The sequence below is a fragment of the Electrophorus electricus genome, chromosome 8 (assembly GCF_041902795.1).
Source record: "Electrophorus electricus isolate QZ-2024a chromosome 8, ASM4190279v1, whole genome shotgun sequence".
In the NCBI taxonomy this organism is placed as follows: domain Eukaryota; kingdom Metazoa; phylum Chordata; class Actinopteri; order Gymnotiformes; family Gymnotidae; genus Electrophorus; species Electrophorus electricus.
The window spans coordinates 26,090,001-26,100,000 of record NC_137504.1 but is presented as its reverse complement, the minus strand read 5'-3'; positions in this window follow the sequence as shown (position 1 = coordinate 26,100,000).

The window sequence follows — 10,000 nt, the reverse complement described above, 5'->3', positions numbered from 1 at the left end:
TCACTCCATGGAAAAGCAAATTTGTCTCCCCAATCTTGGTTCTTTCTTGAATTCCATGTTTGTAAAAATCGTAAGGGTTCAATTGTTATTTATAGGGTTATTAATTAGGTTAATTAGGTCTTTATGAGGTGGGGGTAATAGCCTAGACCAGATCATTAGGGTTTATTCATGTGCATGATTCATGTGGTCTGGATGTGAGGGATTTATTTTCAGTTCATCCCGTACAGGTGCAAAATGGCCACTGCAGTTATTATAATCAGCTCATTTCACATCAGTGTGAGTGTCACTTAAGAGAGCTTCTGCACTAACCAGGTGTACAAGCTCCTGACTTCTAGGTGTACAGATACAGTCTATAACCCAAACTGTTGCTCTGCACAGATTTGTCAGCTATCCTCCACCCCTTCATCAACGGTCAGTTTCTTCACCCTTTCAGTTTCTTCAGTCAGTTTCCTGTTTCACCTGCCTGCAGTCCTACGCTCTTCATGGGGAGTCCCCGAGGGACCGTTATTGACTGTGCGAATATAAAACGAGTACAGAGTGCTTCTTCGGTATCCTCTCTGCCCCTTCACTACAGCACCTCAGATGGACACACAACAGCTTCTACTTTTGGTCTGTCTCCATCTGTTATAAATGGGCTCCGCCCCCAACCCCCACCTTCGCAGCGGTGGGTCAGTGAGGGGTCCCTGTGCTGCAATCATTCTGGTGAGTCGGCCGAGGCTCACAGCACATACGATCTGTATCTGTGCTGAGTTAACTAACTGTAATGACTGACATGCCTATATTACACTGGCTATCTTACACATAATTCAGTTTAGAACAAATTATCTGATTGTATTTTTTTAAGTACACATGACACATTATTTACCATCGTAGAGATCTTTAACCATAACCATTCTGCAGCTATTTCCTCTGAGTCAAATAAATGAGTTATAATAACATTTAGTCATTTCTGCCCCAAGCTGCAGCCAGACCACGCAAACTAATGAGGTTAGTTCTCAAAAATCCAGCCTGAACTGAAGAGGAAAATTCTGTAGGTACGCAATTTAGTGCCCATTCACGTTTGGCAGGTAATCCCCTCTACACCGTCCTTTATCTTGATTTAGATTAGGATTATGTCTTTTTTATTCCAAAAGCAAATAGGAAAGCTAGTTATTATTATTATACTTTTTTGAGCGTTTTTGGAAAATATCAAGAAATAGAAATTTGGTAATAATGTGTATTTATTTGAGGACCAGTAAAAAAGGAGGAGATGACAGACGGAATAACTTTTGTTTTCTTTTTTTGATACTTCCTGGTGATACTTTGGGCTGCCGGTTTTGACACTTGCACTGATGCACTGGTGACATGTTTCTGCCATTGTGTGATTTTGTGATATTCTGCGTCTTTATTCTTTGGCAAAAAAAAAACAAAATAAACAGTGAGGAGTCAGTGATGGAGATCAAAGGAAACAGCATGGCTGCTGTGCTGCATCTGCCCTTTACAAGGTTTAATCATCAGATCATCCATCTCAGCCCTGGGGGCACTTCAGTCAGACTCTACTCATCACAAAGTGAAGGGCCTTCTGTGCACAGCATCAGGCATAATCCCCACTACCAGGGGGAAATCAGAAAATGCCTCTGTTTTCCTATGATTTGTCCATCAATCCACTGTTTCCACTACTGAAAACACATCTTTTCAAGCCCGCACAGCTTTGGTGGTGTGGTATGGAAAAAGCAAACACCGACATAAGGATGTGTTCTTCACAGATCCAGAATGGTGGAACCTGTCACGCTGATTAATGCAGTCGGTATCCGAATGTTTTTTATCTGTGCACACTGAGAAGCATCTGTTTGTTTTCTCAATCAATTTTTCTACATGTTGGCTGCTCTGTTGCATGCAACTGCAGCATGTAAACAAAGTAGCATGGCAGAAAGGAAAAATTTATATATATATATACATATACATATATTGATGACCTTCTTAGCTGAATAGAGCTGGGCTTATTGTTTAAAAGACCCACATTCTGTCCCATTATGCCCCTTAGCAAAGTTCACCATGTGTCTTCCCCTCTGACTGATGCAGTAAGCGTGTCCCATGGCCCTGTGCCGTGACACTCACCTGCCCTTGTCTGACTAACCCGCATAGAGCACTTAGAATGAGAGCAGAGCAATTGTCTGGTCCCCCGCTGTCACATGTCTCTATCTCTCTCTACCTCTCTCTACCTCTCTCTCTCGCTCTCTCCTTTTCTCACCTCGTCCCTTCATCCTTCCCTAGCAGCGGCTCACCAGTGGGAGCTAAAAATAACTCAGAGCGTCCCGCAGCTGGGCCGTATTTAGATGGAAGTAGGGCAGCTTGAGCTCTTGGAAAGATAAATGAAGACACGCCGCAGCAGAACAGCTCACCCGGCATGGATGGCCTGAAGGGGCCAGATCGTCGGGCTGGGAGTCCGTGATCAAGCGAGCTGGGCTAGAAACACTGCCGTGATGCGGTGCCGGGCGGGGTGCTCATCCGAGGGTGCTGGAGTGAGACGCGGCCCTTCTCTTTCCCTGTGCAGGCCCACCTCTCACTTGAGAAACTGCTCAAAAACCTGTTAACTGAATGAGGTGTTAAGCTGTTATAGAAATGATAGTAATGATGAGAGGTGCAGCATTTAAAGCTTACTTGTGTGGGTTTTTTTTTTCTTTTGGTGAGGTTGATGTTATCATTTTATTTAGGATCATTTAAAATGCCTCACACATCAGACTTTTTGTTTGAACCCAGATTTTCCCAGGTTATTCCCCAAACACTGCTACTGTCTGAACCACAAAGAAATCACTGGGATTTGAATTTGGGAGATTTTTATTTTTTTTTTAAATGTCATGTTTTATAACACTAGGAAAAGTATAGATGTTCTTACAAGTTGGTCTGTACAAAGTTTGACGTAAGAAGATAATCTGACGGAGCTACATTTACTACATTCTAACATGAAAACAAAACATCACGAGATTACATTAACGGCATTTAGCTGACGCTTTTATCCAAAGCGACTTACAATCATGGCCGTGTACAACTTTGAGCAACTGAGGGTAAAACGGGGCCAAACAGTGGTAGTGCTTGAGCCATCAACCTTGCAATTAGAAGTTGAATACCTTAACCACTGAGTTACCACAATGGAGCCATATTTTACTGTTGCCTTCATGTATATATTGCAAAATGCCTGAGTGTGTTTTGTAGAAACTGAATCTAAGACTTCATATAACTCTGACAGCCTCCTAAACTATTCAGTCTTTGGAACAGAGAATTTGGCTTGATTATGCTTTGCATTTACTTGGCGATGGGGTGGTTGCATAGTCTGTTCTGCAAATTACGAGCACTTCCTACACAGACTGTTCATATTCTGGATGGATCCACTAGACTCCACGTGTGAATGCTCTAAAGGTCGCCACTGATTTTATGTCATTTGCCCAGAAGAACTAATCGCTGGAAATGTAGCTTTTTTGTACCTATCCTTTTTTCCTAATCTAAAAATACAGCTGATCTATAATTGCCATTGCTGCCAGGTTGCAGGGAGGACAGTTGCCAACGGGAGGCGTGGGTTAGATGGACCGAGGTGAAGAGCAGCTCAGAGCGTGGGTTATATAATATGAGCAAATGTGAGGGTGCACACCAACATGGTGAAAGTGTTCGTCTTCAGACAGCAGTAGGAACACTGTAGCTACGTGATCCCATGATGGAACGTTCATAGTTGTGATGGAAGGGTGTGTGAAGTTACAAACAGCTAGGATTAGGAAGAGAGACAGCTGCTCTTTAGTGCATTTTAAACAACCCTGTTAGTCTCTGCTACAGGAAATCCAAACACATTTTTCATACATTTTTTATGGCATGAGGATGGCAATGGTTCAATGGTTGTGATTATTTATTTATCATGTGTGTGTGTGCGCGCGCGTGTGTGTGTGTGTGTGTGTGTGTGTGTGTGTGTGTGTGTGTGTGTGCACATGTGCATGTGCGTGTGCGTGTGTGTATTTGAGGATATGGATAATGTTTGAGTATACTGGATATATTCACATTTGTGCTTTCTCAATGTATTTTAATTTTACTGCAAAACAATTTTCCAAAATGTTTTAATATATATCTTTGGACGTTAACATTCACTTTTACATATATTAAACCTAGATATTTGAGTTATATATTAAACCATATGTTTGAGTTTATTTGCCATATTTATGAGAGCTGGTCTTTAGAAAGGACATTCTCTCTAGACATATCATTGGTGTATGAAGTTGACCTTTTGACCTGATTTAATGTGTGTGAACCTGACTGCCTGTGCAAAACACATAACAGAAGAATAAAAGGAGAGCTCATGAAGAACTTTAGTAGTTCACAGGTTTCACTTCAAAGGCAAGTGTTCTACCAGTAAAACCCCAATCTGTGTTAATTAAAATGACTGCACCAAATAAAACTGAATAAGAATTGGACATTAAGATTAGCATTGTGTAATCTGTCAGATCACATTGTAGACAGATCACAGATCACGCTGTAGACAGTAGACTCATTTATGATCTAACTGTTCAAATGGGTTAAAAACTCCAAAGGATGAAGACAAGGTCATCATTTCTGAATCAGCCACCCAGAGTTTGCCCTTTATTAATGATCCTAACCCGTGATAATGCCCCTGCCTGCTTTAACTACCATGGCCAACTTGGAAGGGGCTTTCTGTTCTCTAATAATATGAGGTGATTATGGCTTAGTAACCACAGCACATGAGTTATAGTGTCAAAAGGAAGGGAGAAGGTGTATTATGATGCATGCAAATGAGCCTTTCCCCCTAATCTTTAATAAATGGAGTCAAAACAAAGCTTTTTGGAGACATGTCTCCTTCTCGCTATGCCCCCACACTGTGTTTCTATTTTGGGATCCTTGTGTGAAAGCGGGCGACAGGCTCTGGGAAAGGGTTGAAGGTAAGAGAAGGTATTGGTGCAAATAGGTGATGCAGAACTACGTCAGTGCGGAGCAGAGCTCTGGGGTTATTCTGGGAAAAAGGGGCATGCATCAGAGATGGATTGTTGTGGAATTTTTGCTCCTTGTTCTTCATTGACAAAGGCAGTCACTTCCAGGCTGATTCTTCGCATGATCCTGTGTTTGCGAAAGCCGTTTTGCATCTCCACGTTAACACAGCTGCACCCAGATTCTGCGTTTAAGCATGTGCATTTACTGGCAAACCGAGCATGTGTGACTATTGCTCCACAGGTCTATGTCCATCATTTCCGCTCATAAATACAAACCCTGCTGAGAAACAAACAAATATGTTTTAAATACAGCCCAAGCAGACCCAAACAAAGGTCTTCAGAGTTATACGAGCAATTGGAAAATGCAAAATAAGCAACTTATTTCGCCCTTGTTTTCCCTGATGCCATGCTGTTGGCCTGTTTAAGTGGGTGTCATGTGAAACTGATGTATTACATTAGTTACTTATCTAGCTCAGTAGACAGTTTAATCAGTGACACTGTAATCACAGGAATGGCTGTAGGGGCTTTTTAGTGGCATCTGATCACTTTCCTAATGATAGCTGTTCATCTGACAATATATAATTAATTTGCTCTCAGCCCATTCCTTAGAGCAAGAGCTGGTTTCTTCCGGGGCATAAGATCCACCTCCTGAAATCAGGCATACCCCAATTATCGTCTATGCACATGTGTGTGTGTGTGTGTGTGTGTGTATGTGTGTGTGTCTGTGTGGTTGTGTGTGAGTATGTGGGTGGGCCTCTCATTCACTAGCTGATAGCAACAACAAATCCTGACCTCAGATCAGTAGTATCAGACAGAAACCCCTGACACCTGGCTGCCATCAGCTGACCCCATGGGCTCTGAAGCTCTGTAATGCAGTGGTAATGTCTGCCTGTCCCTTACGCCCCTCCAGCTTCTCCACCACTCACTGCTGATTACTCAGCTCTGAATGCAAACACAGCCACCCACCAGAGAAGATGAAAAGAAAACACCAGGAAAGCATCCTGCACTGCTCCTGGCCACCCTTTCAAGGAAATGCCCGAAGCCATGTACGTATAGTCTTATATACTTATTTATTCATTTATATAAAATAGCTTATCATCTTTTTTATACTGCCTGATTCACAACTTCAAGATGGACAGATTTCAAATTGAGACATGGTGGTTGCATTCCAGCGTGCTTCCATTTAAAGCAGCACATGATATTATCATCAGCTAAGTAAGTAACTTTGCTCACATTCACCTGCATAGTTTCAATAGCAGGGCAAAGGCTAGGAGGCATAAAGTTGATGAAAGCCCAGTCTCAGGCTAGAGCAAAGTCCCTTGGTCAAGGGTGGCACGTGGCACAGCTGTTATTCGGACCTGCATTGCCATTATTAGGGCTTATTTCTGCTTTGTCAAGTACTGCTTTTGCATATATGCCACTGGAAGGCAGCGGATGCTAAGGGCATTCTGTATTCTGCCAGAATGTGCACTGTAGCGATTTCCAAAGTGAGTCACTCACATCCAGACCTCTGATGTCAGCTGTTCCACTGGCCCCAGTAACCACGTGGATGGTCGGTAGCTGGTCAGCCTGCATTCCTCCGACCCCCCCCAGCAAGCCTTCCCAGAGAGGTGGCACCCTCCTGGCTTGTGAGCCAAGCCCTCCCCTGCTTGTGTAACGTGCACGGACAGTTGCATGGGTCGAGCAATGCCCCTTCCTCTTGTTCTTTTTGAACTACTTTAATGGTGGCTGGGGCACTAGGGTTAGCAAGAGGGGTACTTTAGGGCAAAAAAGAATTTAGGATTTATGAGGTGAAAAGGGGCCTTTTTGGAGCAGGTGAGATAAAAGTAAACATGGCATTCTGATCTGTAAGCAAACAAAGTTTGAAAGAGTGTTTAATGGCCAGAGCCATTAAACCCACCGCACCCTACTGCAGGGGACTCTGGGATGCCCCCCCCCCTTCTGTCTCTAACACAGTTCAATCAGCGAGCTAAAAGCAGCCCCGCTCGCCTGAAATCAACAGTCGTGCTCGCCGAGTTGTTAGGCTGAGATGTGGCAGCTCATCATTTAAGCGCTGCCTGTTTGTCCTGGAAGCCAAAAATTAACCTGGTGCGCTGACAAGCACTCAGGCACTTAACCCAAACCCACAGGCCTCTTATAGCCTCCCACCTTCAAAAACAAACGACTTCGGTCAGGCTGAGTTTTCTTTTACACACATCATGTAAACCGACGCCAGTTCTGTTCTCAGTCTCATTCTATGCAGGCGTTTATGTGACAGATTTTAAGTAATTCCGAATCCTACATAGATGTACAGGAAAACAAAAATCTAGCAGCTGGTGGCTTAGATTTACATGCCACTTGTCTGTTTGTCTTAGAATTTAAAATGGCAGATTAAATTAGAAGGGGATATAAAAATGCTATGAAACAAAGTCATGTGCAGCGATGCTAAATACAGCGGTTGGGATTATTACCTTTTTGCCATTTCCCTGATCCAGATGGTCAACTAAAGCAGGATTATGACCAAAAACATTTCCATTAATTTGTCTCCCACTTGATTTACTATATATAGCTCTGTCTGGCTTCGGTGTTTGGTGGGGGTAAAAGGTTCTTTTCCAGTCGCTGGTCCAACCCTAGACAAGGCAACTCTATAGTTACAGTTCATCGACTTTCCTCATCAGATCATGACATGATGAGGTTTATGGCCATGAAAACGCATTTGAGTGAATTCAGACCATAGAGTAGGAATAGCATATTATACTTTTAATTACTGGAAACTTACATTAAAATTCTGTGAAATATTCTGTGAAAAATGATCACATTTTTTACTGCACCATCCCCAACACACACCCACACATTTTGAGGCTTTCATGCATTGACCCCCCTCCCACACACACACACACACACACACACACACACACACACAAAGCTTTCATGCATTGATCCCCCCCCACACACACAATTTAAATTTAGTGATGCAAGCTAAATTCCATACAACATATCGACTTATGGTTGATATTTGTCAGTGGTTCCTTGTTAATGGTTATGAGGAATGAACAACTGGCTTGTATAAACAAAGCCGTGCAGCTGCGCAGCTTTACGCTTGACGCTCCTTGGAAAGAGGGCGTGCATTTTTAATGCACACTTTACTTCTATGGATTCCCTTTTTTGCTGCTTCCTCTGAAAAATTCTGTTTCATGTGCAGAGCACACATTGATTCTGCTTGTTATTCCCAAACCTTTGTTAACAGTCCCTATTGCCTGGATCCCTGCGCAATAATGCGCTTTATCCATCCCCTGTTCACTGGGATTTAGTCAGCCACTTGCTCCAATCACCACTAAGAAAAGGCCTTTGCTGCATTTACACGCCAGGCGACCAAACTGAAATCTCTGAAGTCTTGAAGCTCAGAGGACGTCAGACCAAAAACGCAGGGGACAGTATCTGAATCACTGTATGGGAGCTTTGGCTTGCAAACACTTGCTGAAAATCAGTTCTGAAATCAGCAAATCCGTTGGGTATGTAGTCAGTGTTGAGTGGTGTTCTTTATGGAAACCCTTTATGGAAGTCGCTGCACTCTGTGGTCAGGCTACAGGGCCAACCTCCACTTCGGGCAGCGCTGCTTCCCATCTTTGCCTGCTTGCTTTACTCTCCGAAGTCTTATGATCGGAGGGATCTCAGACGTGGCACTCTCCAGCCTGTCTGTGTGAACTCGTCTCAGTGGGATGAAACATGACGGCACTAAATGAAATTTGGGATTATTATTTAACAAGTCACCTTTTTGGGATTATTATACAGCATGTCACATTTGGGATTATTTACTCAAAGAATGGTCTGTTTGACTTTCACTCATGGCTTGATTTTGGTACAAACATTATTTACCAACAATCAGGGATTTACGCCACGTCATGCCAATTGGTGACCAAAATTGATCATTATTAGTTGTGTCCTTGTGATGCTAAGAGGAGTTATGGAATAACTGAAGTTTGGGAGAAAGACCATGCCTGAAACCCCATCCGTTTTTCTTCCTTTACTCCCGAACGTTTTCTCAAATTTTGCACAAATCGTCAATAAAGCAAAACTTTTATCTAAAACTATCATTCAACCCCCTTTTCTTAGTACCAGTCCTGCATCTGTGAAAATTTGTGCATCACAAAAAAATGTTTCTATCACGTCTTTTATCACGTCTTAATGCCCTAGTGCTAATGACATGATCAGGTTTCAGAAAGCACAGATGACCTTTTCCCAGCATGCCCTGCCCATGTCAGCGTTAATGTTCGACCTCTGCTCCTCACCCAGACACATCCCACAACACGCCCATCGCCCTCATCAGACAGCAGGCCTCATGTGACACATGTGTCTTCAGAAGGCTCTGAAATAGCCCAGTAAGGGAAACCCTTACATGATTTCAGAGAGGCACTTAACTGCATACCTCCAGCCACTGCGTGAGCTCTTGGAGATCCTGCTTCGTGTGTTGTTGAGAATGTCATTTAGAACCTGCCGCCAGGCCCCAGGTCCAGATTTAAACCAAACGCTTTCAATAGCACCACTCTCATACAGTTGTGTATGTGCTGCTACCCAATATAGCAGTGCTGGTACTTAATATAGCAGTCCTGAAGAGCATTACTGAATATGGTAGTTCTGGTACTAAATAGAGTAGTAGTGGTATTGAATTTAGCACTGCTGGAACTGAATATAGAAGTACTAGTACTGAATGTAGTAGTACTGATACTGAATATAGCAGTGCTGGTACTGACTAAAGCAATACTGAATAGTGGAACTGCATATGGTAGTTCTGGTACTAAACATAGCAGTGCTGATACTGAATATAGCAGTGCTAGTGCTGAATATAGCATTGTGTGTACTGAATAAAGCAGTGCTTGTAATAAAAATATTGGTCCTGATTATAACAGTGCTGAATCTGAATATAGCAGTGCTGATACCAAATGCAATTACAAAATACCCTACTAGCATATTTATACCATATTTACTTTTACTGGATCAAAGCTCCACAGACATGGGAGGAGTTCCTACTGAACATGAGGATTCTTCTTTTAGATTGA